Consider the following 13,166-nt stretch of genomic DNA (forward strand, 5'->3'; position numbering starts at 1 on the left):
TACAACCAATGCCCTCAGTTTATGCAGCAGAGTTTTCAGGGTTCCTTGGCAGACTTTTCAAAGTTATGCAGCAGTTATGTTGTGAACGTGCATTCTTTTGCATATACACATTTAAAATGGTTTTTGTTTTTTTTTTTTTTACTGACTTTGTAAAAATAGTCATTTTCTGGCATTTCTGTGTTGAGTTAATTTATTTCATTCTTTATTAGAGTAAAGGGGATTGCAGTGATTGGTGCTGGAAGGAAAGAGGGGACGGGATCTGAGGATGAGGAGAGAGGTGATCTTAGAGGTGGGAAATGAAGGGATCTCAGGCAAATCAAGAAGTAGAAAGAAATTAGGGGAGGGAAGAGGAGTCAGGGAAGGAGAAAGGAGGGATCTGGGATAAAAGGAAGGAATGATCCATTCACACCATTTCCCCTTCCCCCCCCCCTTTCTTTCACTTACATTTCATGCATCTTTTATTCCTCTCACTCGCTGCCTTTTTGTACATACCCCTCCAATCTCATCACTCGCATATCCTCAATCCCCTCACTCTTGCCCCTCCAGATTCCCTCACACTCATTCCACAGCACATTGATCTCCCTCATTCATCTCCAGCAAATCAATCTGTGAGCCCAATAGATCTAGTTCCCCCAAAACTCATTTGTAACCTGAAACATACGGATAGAATAAATGCTATTCTAATCCAAGGCTCAAAATAACATTTATTATATTGGTTAGCCAGGGTATTAGGTCATATTTCAGGCTACAGATGAATCTTGCAGGAATTGGATCTAATGGGCTCCCCACCCAGCTTGCTCAAAAAATGCTGTTTATAAAACCCATCCTAAAAGATAAAAAAAAAGGTTGTTGCTGTTTGTAAAATAAATCTACAACTATCGCCTATTCCTAACCTCCCCTTCATATCCAAGGTGGTGGAAAAAGTAGTTTACCTCCATATTCTGTTGTCTTTCACAAACTGTATCCATCTTCATGTGGGTCATGGTGACGTTCTCATTGTCCTACTTGATCTCTTGGACCCAAAAAGCAACAGGGTAGACGATCCAGTAGAGCCGTAAGGAAGTAACAAAGTGGTGGATGCCACAAGAAGTCTTTCTCAAAATTTTATTGAAGGAGACGTAAAAGATCATATGCAAGTGCCCGACTCTGGCCGAGTTTCGCCACCAGTGGTGGCTGCCTCAGGGGCTTGTGTATCAGAGAATCATTGGACAGATGGTCACAGTAAATTCCAACACGCACATATATATATTGTTCAGACAGCAGCACGATCAGTCTCCTTTCACAAAAGTTCAGAAGGTTCATCTTTTACGTCTCCTTCAATAAAATTTTGAGAGAGACTTCTTGTGGCATCCACCACTTTGTTACCTACTTGATCTCTTGGCCTTCTTCGATGCAGTAGATTACCATCTCTTGATCTAAGTGACTCAAGGACATCAGCATCAATGGTATTGCCCTAAAATGGTTTGAATCATTCCTTGCCAGAAGTACACTATCTGTTACATGGGCCAACAAACCATCTTGCCCTAGAGTACTCACCTGAGGAGTGTCTCAGGTTCAGTCCTCTACCCAGTACTTTTCGACATCTATATGAGTCCAATCTGCTACCTGACTCAGTCCTTCAATATTGAGTGCCACCTATTTGCGGATGACATCCAAAGCTGCATAAAAATGTGGTCAGACCAAACTTCATCCATTACCAGTCTCAATAACTGTCTTATAGAGGTACCCCAATGGCTTAGAAAACCCAAACTTAGACTAAACCCATCTAAATCGGAACTCCTCTGGTTCAGCCGCCGAGGTTGCCCCCTAAAATCGCTTCCCTTACTAGCAGTTACTGCGTTATATTCAAAGTAGTCAGTACAAAGCCTAGAGGGTCTACTCAACCAAAATTTCACAGTAGAACCCCAAAGTTTGAAAATAGTAAGGTCCTTCATGTATCTGCATCAGATCCGCCAACCACGTACTTTCCTTGATAAGCACCATCTTGCTATTGTAATCCATGCATTAATCAACAACTAAATAGATTACTGCAATTCCTTATATCACAATATTTTACAATACAGTTTGAAGCACCTACAGCTCCTACAAAGTACTGCCATGAGAATTTTGGTAGGTGCAACAGCAACTGATCATATCAAGGCTATTCTGCATCATCTTCACTGGCTCCCAGTTGAAAGCAAGATAAAATTTAAAATTCTTCTTTGTCTACAAGTGCTTGAATAAACAAGCCCCTGAATACTTCTCTCAACTTCTTAAGAACATAAGATATGCTGTACTGGGTCAGACCAAGGGTTTATCAAGCCCAGTATCCTGTGTCCAACAGTGGCCACTCCAGATCACCAGTACCTGGCAAGTACCCAAATCTTAAATAGAACCCAATCTAATATTCCTTATTAATTAATAGCAGTTTATGGATGTCTCCTCTAGGAACTTACCCAAACCGTTTTTAAACCCAGTTATACTACATGCCCTCAAGGGTACTCCAATCCACTGAAATGGCTCTTATTTCCTTTCCTTCCCTAACTTCTGCCAGATTGTCCTGTATGAGACTCCATGCTTTAAGCTGTTATGCATCAAAAATCTGCAACAAAGTACCACTAACCTTGTGCCTGGAGTCATGCTACCTTAAGTTCGGGAAAAAAAGAACTAATGCACAGCTTTTCAGCTAGGCCTTCCCCCTAAGATTCGCATCTTGAACCCTCTGAACCACTGTTATACACAACTGGATGTTGAAATGTTTTACAAATGAATTTCCTATGCTGGATTCCAATGCTTCATTAATTGCAAATTCTCATTTGACTGTAAGCTGTTCTATTGCCTCTGTTTGTTTAAATTTTATTGTAACCTGCCTTGAGACCAACTTTGGGAAAAGGTGGACTCTCAAATGTTTATTCAGAAATAAATAATTTCTCCCACACTCACTCTTGCCTCCCTGTGCTTCTTCCTCCCTCTTCATGAAACCCATCAGATCCCCTCATTCACACTTACTACCCTGTACCTCTGATTCATGCTGCTTCTCAAAGCCTTCAAATCCCCTTAATTTTGCCCTCTGGATCTCTCATTCACTCTCTCTACAACCCTTTTCTCACACTTGCCCCCATTTCCTTAAATCCACTCACTCTGGTCTCCCACTCTCTGTCCAATTCCTTTACTCACCCTCCCATCAGAAGTACAGTGATAGTGCAATGCCTCAGACCATACGGTTCTCTTTTGCCAGTGGCCAGTGTTGCACTTTGAACCACTCAAGATACCAAAATGCTGCACGTTTCAATGCACAACACTTGGGGTCTGGAAAGAAACAGGAAAGAGACAGGGGCGACCTACAGGGCTGCTTCTGCAACCACTGCTGCTGCTGCTAATACTTCGGCCCCTGGCCCTTCTGCAGCAATTCTATGGGGAATGAGTAATTTTGTGGGAAGTCCCACATTTTGCAGCTTTTTCCATGGCCACAGGAGACCAGGGGCCCTGCCACAATAAAGGCACACAGCCATGCACAAAATAATATAATCTTGACTAAGATATTCAGAGTGAGAAAGGAATCTGCCTTCATGACTTCAGATTGTTCTAGTTTCTCTTGTGTCCTGATTTTTTTTTCTTTACTTATGACATGATCAACCCTTCCCTTCTCCTTTACTTCTGTCTGACTAGATCCCTGCAGTTCCCTGCTGAAAACTAGTATATTTAGTAGTTGGATTGTTTCCCATCACTCTTTTCCAATTTATTTCCTGGTATTGATTAATTCAGTCTGTAGTCATTTGAAAATCATAATTATGCTAGCATATTATATAGTTCACATTTAAATAGAATACTTTGATAAGGCTTCTTGGAGGCATTTTAACCTGTTGCTTTTTGTTAACTTGTCACTGTGTCGGAGAAGACACTATATGCTCCTTGTTGACTGTTAGTTACTGCAACATTCCACAGGATTAAGAGTATATGTCTGAAAATCATGCATGATGTGGAACAGGTAAATAGGGAACACCCTTTCCAATAGTATTAGGGCTAGGGGACACTCCATGAAGCTAATGGGTATCGCTTTTAAAATAAATTGGAGAAAGTAGTTGTTCGCTGGGTGAAAAAAATGAACTATGGAATTTGTTGCCAGAGAATGTGGTGAAAGCCACGAGCATAGCTGGGTTTAAAAATAGTTTGGATAAGTCCCTGGAGGAAAAGTCCATAAACCACTACTATCCATGTAGACTTGGGGAAACCACTGCTTATCCCAGTTAGAAGCAAGAAGGATTGGTCCTGTTCTTTGGGATCCTGCTGAGTTCATGAGATGTGGATTGGCCACTGTCAGAGACATGGTGCTGGGCTTGATGGACTTTTGGTCTGACACCTTATGGCATTTCTTATGCCCTTCAGCAGGACTACAATTCTTCCCACAGGGGCATAAATGTAAATATAGTACTATATCCCTTAAAGGTGTGGTTTTTTTCCCCAATAAACATCTTCTCTGCAATTTGTTGCATGCCAAAAGAACATTTTCGTCTCTGGTAATGCTTCAAGCCCTGCTAAATATATTTTTTTTCTGTTACCCAGAGCTTGGTGTATGGAAAGACACTTTCACCCCTGCCCCTCTCTCCCCCAACTGCGCACATTGTTTTAGGGATGACAAAGCCATAGCAGAAAGACTAAATGAATTATTTGCTTCAGTATTCACTGAAGATACCCACACCAGAAATGATATTCAAAGGTGATTATTCAGAGGAAATGAAACAAATCTCGTGAGCCTGAAAGATGTACTAGGCAAAATTGACAAAACTAAAGAACAGCAAATCACCTGGACCAGATGATATACATCCCAGAGTGCTGAAAGAACTGAGAAATAAAATTGCAGATCCACCATTGGAAATTGTAAACTATTAGTAACATCTGTGGTAGCTGAAGACTGGAGCGTTGCTAATGTAACGCCAGTTTTTAAAAAGGGATCAAGGAGTGATCCAGGAAACTACAGACCAGTGAGTCTGATGTCTGTGCCAGGCAACATTTATTTATTTATTTATTTGAAACTTTTTATATACCGGCATTAGTATGCAAACATCATACCAGTTCACATTGTAACTAATAGGCTGAAAGTACAATCAACAGGGAGGGGAAACGGGAGGGATTAAATACATAGAGCAGAAGGCATTGAGAATTACAAGCATTAATATAAACTGTAACAGGCTATTTACAAGGTCTATATATATAAAGTCTTAAGTGTAACAGGCTAATTACAAAAGTCTATATACAAATGGGTTCAATTTAGGTAGGGGCTAGAAACTATCATAAAGAACAAAATTGCTGAACATATAGATTGACATAGTTTAATGGGACAAAGCCAACATGGATTTAGCCAAGGGAAATCTTGCCTCACAAATTTGCTAAATTCTTTTGAAGGTGTAAATAAACAAGTGGATAAAGGTGAGCCAGTGGATATAGTGTATCTGGATTTCCAGAAAGCATTTGACAAAGTCCCTCATGAAATGTTCCCAATGGGAAAAGGTGAATAGTGGAGTACCCCAGGGATCTGTTCTGTGAATATTGCTTTTTAATATATTTATAAATGACCTCAAAATGGGAGCAAGTAATTTGCAGATGACACAAAATTATTCAAAGTTCTTAAATCACAAGAGGATTGTGAGGAATTGCAAGAGGACATTGCAAAACTGGGAGACTGAGATAATAAACAAACCTCACTTTGACTATGTAGATGTGTGAAAAAAGGTGACATCTATTTGAGAAGAATGACAATCTTATAACACTATTAAAGGCACTTCATGCAATACTGGGAGATTGGGCATGCAAATGAGATTTAATGTGGACAAGTGCAAAGTGATGCACTTAGGGAAGAGTAACCCAAATTATAGCTACACATTGCAAGGTTCCACATTAGTAATCACCACTCAGCAAAAGGATCTAGTTGTCATCGTTGAAAATAAGTTGAAATCTCAGTGTGCAGCAACAGCCAAGAAAGCAAATCAAATGCTAGGAATTATTAGGAAAGGACTGGAGAATAAAATAGAACATATCATAATGCCTCTGTATTTTCCATGGTGTGACCTCGTGAGTATTGTGTGAAGTTCTGGTCACCACATCTCAAGAAAGATATAGCAGAATTAGAAAAGGTACAGAGAAGGGAGACCAAGATGATAAAGGGGATGGAACAATTCCCCAATGAAGAAAGACTAAAGAGGTTAGGAAACTTCAGCTTTCAGAAGAGATGGTTGAGGGAAGATATGCTAGAGATCTATAACATAATGAGTGGAATGGAACGAGTAAACATTAATCAGTTGTTTACTCTTTTGAAAAGTACAAAGACCAGGGGACATAAAATGAAGTTACTGGGTAATACATTTAAAACTAATAAGAGAGGATATTTTTTTACTCAACACATAATTAAGCTCTGGAATTCATTGCCAGAGGATGTGGTAAAAGCTATTTGTAGCTGAATTTTAAAAAAGGTTTGGACAGATTCCTGGAGGGAAAATCCATAAACTATTAAGGTAGAGTTGCAGAAATCCACTGCTTATTCTTTGGATAAGCAGCTTGGGATCCTGCCAGATACTTGTGACCTGGCTTGACCACCATTTGAAACAATATTGGGCCTGATGGACCTTTGGTCTGACTCAGTATAGCAAGTCTTATGTTCTTATGTCGTACAGCTTCTAGCCCATAACTATCCTGTTGAGCAGTACTCTTTCACAAGTGATTCTTTCAATTAGCATAAAAGGGTTAGAAGGCAGCTGTGTGCGTGACACCACCAAAAAAGCCCCAAATGTTAAAGGTTACTTTCTTTTTCTGAGGTTGTATAGGTGTTACATAAATTCAGGGAGAATTTCAACCTTGTTGACTTTGACTCAGCTTTTTAAGTTACCGTATTTTTCGCTCCATAAGACGCACCTAGGATTCAGAGGGGAAAAATTAAAAAAAAAAAAAAAAATGGTGTGCTAAACCGGCTCTGTTCCCGGGCGTCTGTGCGTCATATGGAGAAAATTAGGGGAGTGCATAACATTTTTTTTTCTCCCCATTTTGTTTTCGGGTCTGGGGAGAGCCATTTCGGTCCACTCCCCAGATCAAAAAACTTTTATCTTTCTCTTTCTGTGGGAACCCCCCCCCCAAAAAAAAAAAAATAACACAAATATCCCAACCCTTTAAATTTAATTAACTACAACCCCCCACCCTCCTGAACCCCCCTCCCCCAAAGACCTACAAAAAGTCCCTGGTGGCCCAGCGGGGGTCCAGGAGTGATCTGCACTTGGGCCATCGGCTGCCAGTAGTCAAAATGGCGCCGACGGCCCTTTGCCCTTACTATGTCACATGCCCTTACTATGTAACAGGGGCCGACCAATGGCACCGGTAGCCCCTGTGACATAGTAAGGGCAAAGGGCCATTGGTGCCATTTTGATTACTGGCAGCCCAAGTGCAGGAGATCGCTCCCGGACCCCCGCTGGACCACCAGGGACATTTGGCAGGTCTTGGCCACCACGAAGGTGGGGGATTGTAGTTTGTTTTTTAGATTTTTTTTTTATATTCGCTCCATAAGACGCACAGACATTTTCCCCCCACTTTTGGGGGAAAAAAAGTGCGTCTTATGGAGCAAAAAATACGGTACTTACCCTGCTAGTTGCAAATACTGGCACTAAGCAATAATACATTTTTATTGCTAGAATCAAGAACTTAAAGGTTGTATTTCATTTGGCAGGTTACCTGTGTCCAAACTGATGCTTTTAACATCTGGGAGAAGGGGGCATGTTCCACAAAGTGACCAGTCTGATCTAGAAATCAGCATTTCCTCATCCTTAGTCAGTGTGGTTGAATTTGATTGAGACCTAGGCTGATTTATCCCCTAGGTAAATAGCTCAGTCAGTTCCTTCACACACTTATTTATACGAATTAGCAAAAAAATTAGTTTAAATAATTATTTTTAAGGATTCCCTTTTATGAACAGACATTCTTGTACATCTCAAAACTGTTCCCATTCTATAGCCATGTTTGGAATTTGCTTTTATGTTGACTAAATAAGTAGTCATCTATTGCACTTAGCTCACTGTTTATTTATTTTTTATTCATCAAATTTATAGCCCGCTGATCCACAGAGCTCAACAGGTTAAAAGAATACATTAGAGATGTGCTTAGTTTTAAGTGTTCAGGTCGGGCACTTCGTGGGAAAATTTGTTTTCCCACGGTTCTTTTTTTTTTTTTGGCAAAATGGATCAAAAAAAAAACCCCACCCCAACCCTTCAAATTTACTTAATTACAAACACTCCCCCACATCCCGATTCTCCCCCCCCCCCCCCCAAGACTTACTAAAAGCCCTGGTAGTCTCCCTCTTGGACTGTCGGCTGCCACTAATCAAAATGGTGCCGGTGGCCCTTTGCCTTACCTTGTGAAAGGGGCTACTGATGCCATTGCTTGGCCCCTGTCACATGGAAGGAGCAAAGGATGGCCTCTGGCAGGCGTAACTTGCGCACGGCTGCCGGTGCGCCATCCCCTGGCCACTGTACCAGGACTCGGGACCGCCCCCGGTCCTGCCCCCTTCCCGCCCCTTTTTCAAAGCCCAGGGACATACGCGCGCCCTGGGGCTTGCACACGTCGCCGAGCCTATGCAAGAGCAGGTTTTCGGGGTTACGCGCGTAACCCTTTGAAAATCTGCCCCAATATGAACACATAATATTCATAGGTACTTTCATAAAGCAAAAACTAAATCATAAAAAAGCCCAGAACAACAAATTGTTACCCATCATCACCAAAAATATGTTGCATGCCCAAAAGGGCTTTACATTAAACTCATTAGTACAATCGAGTAGAGAACACAGAAGAGAAAAGAGGTTTTCAATTGCTTCCTAAAACGTAGCAGATTATTCTCTACTTTAAGTAATGCTGGTAATTCATTCCATAGTGAAAGTCCCGCGACACTAAAGATTTGCTCCCGAGATTCTGCTGGTTGTATTTGTTTGAAAGTAGGGACGACAAGTAAGCCTTTCGAAGCCATGTGTAATGGTCAGGAAGGACAATAGTTATTAAATTTAGGGAAATCACTGGGAGCAAGGCCCTTAATAGATTTAAAAACTAGGGTAAGAATTTTGCATTTTGTATGCCAACGAATGGGTAGCCAATGGAGCTCTGCTAAAATTGGGTGTACTATGTGCATGAAGAGGACTTCCAGAAACAAGAAGAGCAGTGGAGTTTTGAATGGATTGTAACGCCATTAAGGTAAATTGCAGTAAATCTAAGTACATGGAATTGCAGTAATCCACAGGATTAATGACTGAGTAACCTTGAGAATGCCTTGATCGAGCGCAGTAAGCGCAATTTTAAGAAGCAGCCCCATACCAGCAATTGAAGCTGCATACATAAGGAGAGGGCCAAATCCACTAAAACTCCTAGATCTCTAGCTTGGGACTTAATGGGGATAGTAATGTCATTAAAAGCCCAGCTAGAAGGGGGTAACAAATTCCAGAAGAAAGGACCTATACAAGAAAAGACTTTTTTTTTTTTCTCTTGTATCAGTTGACTAAACATTGAACCCTATGGGAATAGGTAACATTCTATTTGATCTTTTGACTGCTGCAGCACACTGAACTAATTATTTCAATGTATTATAGTGGACAATATAATCTGCTCAGTGTGCTGCAGCAGTAAAAAAAAAAAACAAATAGAATGTTACCCCTTTCCATGGGGTTCAAAGATCTTTTCCCTGGGTGGTAACTCCTAATATGGAACCTAGCATCGCGTAACTACAATGTGGGTAACTTTTTAATATGTGCATCACTTTGCTCAGTCTTCCAGTCTCACAAGGTCCTCACAATCTGGTTGTAATTGAACAACTGTAATAATTTTGTCTCATCTGCAAATTTGATCAGATCATTTATAAATATAAAATGAAACAAAAACAAGTTTTAAGTCCATGCTGCTATTAAAATGAAAGCCATATATCAGAAAAGAAATATAGAATACTTTTGTCTTGGTATCAGGAAGAGCATTTATTTAAACTCTCTTGAATTTCAAGGAGATTCTGCTGTTTTAACATTTTAGATAGATGGTTCTCAACCTTTTTTTGGCCGGGACACACCTGACAGATGGTTCTCACATGCATGACACACTGAACATGTGACTCAAGGGGCTAAATGTAAAGATGCATTCTGCATCCACAGGAACCCCCTTGACCCCCAACAATCGGGCCGATACAGTACAGTACGCTCCGACGGAGCACACTGTTAACCCGCAATTGAACGAGCGTTTTCGATGTGCTAGCATTACCCCTTATTCAGTAAGGGGCCGAAAACGCGCGTCCAATCCCCCTATTAGGTATTCCCGCGCGATTCAGAAAACAAAATGTGCAGCCAAGTCACACATTTTGCTTTCAGAAATTAGCGCCTACCCAAAGATAGGTGCTCATTTCTTCGGGCACTGGGAAAGTGCACAGAAAAGCAGTAAAAACTGCTTTTCTGTGCACCCTCCGACTTAATATCATGGCAATATTAAGTCGGAGGTCCCGAAGGGTAAAAAAAAAGTAAAAAAAAAAAAATTGTCGGGTCGAAAACCGGACGCTCAATTTTGCCAGCGCCAGTTTCCGAGCCCGTGGCTGTCAGCGGGCTCGAGAACCGATGCCGGCAAAATTGAGCGTCGGCTGTAAAACCCGCTGACAACTGCCGCTCCGGTCCAAAAGGAGGCGCTAGGGACTCGCTAATGCATGTCCTATTGAGAAAACACAACAAATAAGATTGATACAAATGCCTACATTCTAGTAAAATACTTCACCTTAGTCACACAGACAGAACTGACCTTGACACAAATTATAAATATGGAGACAAACAGGAATGGAAAACCAAAAAAGCCACTCTGCATGCAGTGCAAACCTGGAGAAATATAGCACCTAACATAGTCCCAGGATCTGCAGTAATGCACACAAACTAATCTGCACAATGTTACAACCCTATCTATGAAAAGGCAACTCTACAAATATTAAACCAGGCCCTAAACAGTAATACACTTCCTATTAGGAAAACAGAATAAAGCAAGCTGCTATAGTTCCCCCACACAAATAATTGTAAAGCTATATTAATAAATGTTACAAAACAGCTGATGAACAGAATAACATCCAACAATTAAAAACTCATAAAAAAATATTTAAAATTGTCCAAATATCAATAAAATATTTCAAAACAGCAGACAATCACATAATACCAAATAATTAAAATGGCAGTCAGTCAAGAAAAATAAATTTAAAAAGCCACCTTTACTTACTCTCTCCAGCAACTCTCCTACTCCTTTCCCTTGCAGGCCAAAAGCACACACTAGAAGCAGCAGAGACTGCTAAAGGTTTGCCCTCACGGTCCTCTTCCTTAGGGCCACACACACACACACACACCTACCTCCCTGACTGGTCTCTGTCTCTCTTACACACATGCACACCTGTCTCACTTACGCACACAAGCTCTCACTTACGCACCCAGGCTCCCATTCTCACATGCATGCACCGGGCCTCACCACCAAATCTCTTCTTCCTTCGCTGCATGGATAGGCTCCAGTTCCACTTCTGCTTTACTCCAGCAGGCCTTCTTTTTTGCCGCCACGGGGATGGTCCTCTGTGGCAGCCTTGATTCATCAGAGTCTTACTTCTTTGCCGCCATGTGGAAGAACTCCCCTGGTGGCCTTAATTCAGTGGGGTTGGGCTCCTTCACCACCACTGACCTGGACGCTGCCATTCCTCCCAGCTCCCTTTAAACCACCCCACCCCTAAGCTATGGAATGCCCCTTCTTCCTGCCCCACTGGCCAGTCAGAGGCTTCCTCCCTTCTTCCTACTATCCCTGGCATGAAAAAGGGAGGAGGGTTTTGATGGGCCTACATGAGGGCAGGAAGAAGGGAGGAGGCTTTTGATGGGCCTACATGAGGGCAGGAAGAAGGGAGGAGGCTTCTGATTGGCCTGTGCAGGGGCAGGAAGAAGAGAGGAGGCTTCCCATTGGCTTGCGGGGGCAGGGAAAAGGGAATTACAATGGGGGCAGTGGGACACCAGGCGCCACAATACACCTGCCGATGCCTGGCGACACACTAGTGTGTCGCGACACACCGGTTGAAAATCGCTGATTTAGATCTTAGTAGATTAGAAACTTTACTGCCAAATTCATAGGAACAGATTTGTGAGGACTAAAGACTTACATGCAACTTTTTATTTAAAATAATTGATGTTCAGGATTTTTTTTAATTGTAAGCTTGAAGACTTAATGGCAGAACCCCTGGTCTCCTGTGATGCTGTGAGAAGGGCTTCCCCTATAATTGCTTCTTCTCTACAAATTTGCCATGGGAGATGACAGTCCAGGACATAAAAATGTAGTGGCCACTGCCACTGCTTTTCTACCCTTCCTCCCTGCTTCACCCATCTGAGCCAATCCCAGCTTCCTTAAATCAGAGTATAGCAGCAGCAACGCAGCACCTTAGACTGCTTCCACTTCCTGTGCAGCGCGAAACGGAGTATCATGCTTTGAATTGAGCTATGTTTTGGCATCCTCTGTAGCTCAAAATGTGACAGTCTGGCCTGAGGAAGAGGAAGCACTCTTGAGGTGTTGGTTTGTTGCTGCTTTTCATTGCTTTAAGAAAATGGGATTGATGCGGGTGTGAGAAGCAGGAGAGGGGATTTTAGTGTGGGTGCTAGTGAGAGAGTATTGGAGAGGAGGTGGGGTGTATAAGTTAGGGATTCAGTTGGGAGGGAATGTGTAGAGTATGTGGAATATAGGGGGTTCTATTTGTCTTTGGGTACGATTTCCGCTATCGAGAAGACAGTTAACAACTGATGTTATTATTGTATAATTATCATACCTTGTACATTGATATATATCGTATGGTATATTTTGATGAACCTCAATACAAATTTCAAACAATAAAAACAAAATAAAGGGTTTGGAGGGGGTATGGAGGATATATGAGAGTGAATGAGGGGTTATAAAAGGGAGGAGTCGGGGTATATGGAGAGTATATGCGAGAGTTAGTGAGGAGCTGTGAGAGGGATGTGTGGGTTATGAAATAAAGGAGAGCATCAGAGGGGCTGTTTGGTGTGTGGGAGTGAGGGAATTAGAGGTGGCCTAGAGTATATGTGTGAGAGATTGTGGGGTATATGCGTGAGAAAAGGGGTCTTCTGAAGGGAGCCCCTTTCCCCTTCTTCCCCATCCCTCTTCCCTTCCCC

At 41.9% G+C, this 13,166-nt stretch overlaps 1 protein-coding gene across 2 annotated transcripts in view; it reads left to right on the forward strand.

Annotated features, from left to right (window-relative positions):
- The window catches only part of SPOPL (speckle type BTB/POZ protein like), a 93,038-nt gene that overhangs the window by 69,932 nt on the left and 9,940 nt on the right, over positions 1–13,166 (forward strand). The window lies entirely within an intron of this gene.

Source organism: Rhinatrema bivittatum, chromosome 6 (genome assembly GCF_901001135.1).
Source record: "Rhinatrema bivittatum chromosome 6, aRhiBiv1.1, whole genome shotgun sequence".
Classification (NCBI taxonomy): Eukaryota; Metazoa; Chordata; class Amphibia; order Gymnophiona; family Rhinatrematidae; genus Rhinatrema; species Rhinatrema bivittatum.